Raw genomic sequence first — 837 nt, forward strand, 5'->3', positions numbered from 1 at the left:
ACCAGAATAATATATATATTTGTTTATATATTTTTCTTTGTTTTTCATATTTGAAAATTTCATAAATTACGGTGTATATAAAAAGTAAAGGGGAAAACGCACATACAATAGAACGTAATTTTAATAACACAATTTATGTATCATCTCATCATCATCATCATTATTATTATTATTATTTATTAATAATGTGCTTTTATTTGTATAAAATATTTGTATTTTATTTGGTCTTCTTCTTTGTTGTGTTTTTCTTTCATTTTCTTTCGTTCAATGTGCGCTCCCGCCGACCCCTTTAGCTTTTCTTATCAGAATTCAAAAACCGTTTTTTATGAAAAAGAATTTTCGTTCTCTATATATATTTTGTATAAAAATATAAGAACGATATTTCTTCTTAATATTTGCCAATTTTCAAATGTATCATTTTTAATAACATTTTACTTTTTCTTCAAATGCATTTTTAATGTAATAATTTCATATATTACATAATTTTTCTCTCTGAATTGAAATTAATAATTCCATAATTCTATTTTTTAATCATAAATATATATATGATTGAAAAAATTTCTCCTTTTTTCTTTTGTTTAAAATTTAGTTTTTCTTATAATTTTTATTTGTTTTGTTTTTTTTTTTTTCTTCATCTGTTTAATTTCCTGTATGTATACAAGAAACAAACAGTTGAGGATAATTTCTATGTAATGCTAGTATAGAATATAAAATTTTGAATTCAAAAATTTATTTCTATTTAAACTAACTATAGAATACCAGGAATAAAATACAATGACACCAATATGCCAAGGTTACATTCCATAATATGTTAGTATAGAATATAAATTCTTCATA

At 21.1% G+C, this 837-nt stretch overlaps 1 non-coding gene across 1 annotated transcript in view; it reads right to left on the reverse strand.

Annotated features, from left to right (window-relative positions):
• Nucleotides 1-8, reverse strand: part of LOC128871332 (small subunit ribosomal RNA) — a 1,992-nt gene extending 1,984 nt beyond the window's left edge. The window contains exon 1 of the ribosomal RNA XR_008455892.1: nt 1-8. This exon is cut by the window's left edge and continues 1,984 nt beyond it. This is a non-coding gene — a ribosomal RNA (small subunit ribosomal RNA).
• Nucleotides 9-837: the final 829 nt, after the last annotated feature.

This window comes from Anastrepha ludens, unplaced genomic scaffold, assembly GCF_028408465.1.
Source record: "Anastrepha ludens isolate Willacy unplaced genomic scaffold, idAnaLude1.1 ptg000104l, whole genome shotgun sequence".
NCBI classification, from domain to species: Eukaryota; Metazoa; Arthropoda; class Insecta; order Diptera; family Tephritidae; genus Anastrepha; species Anastrepha ludens.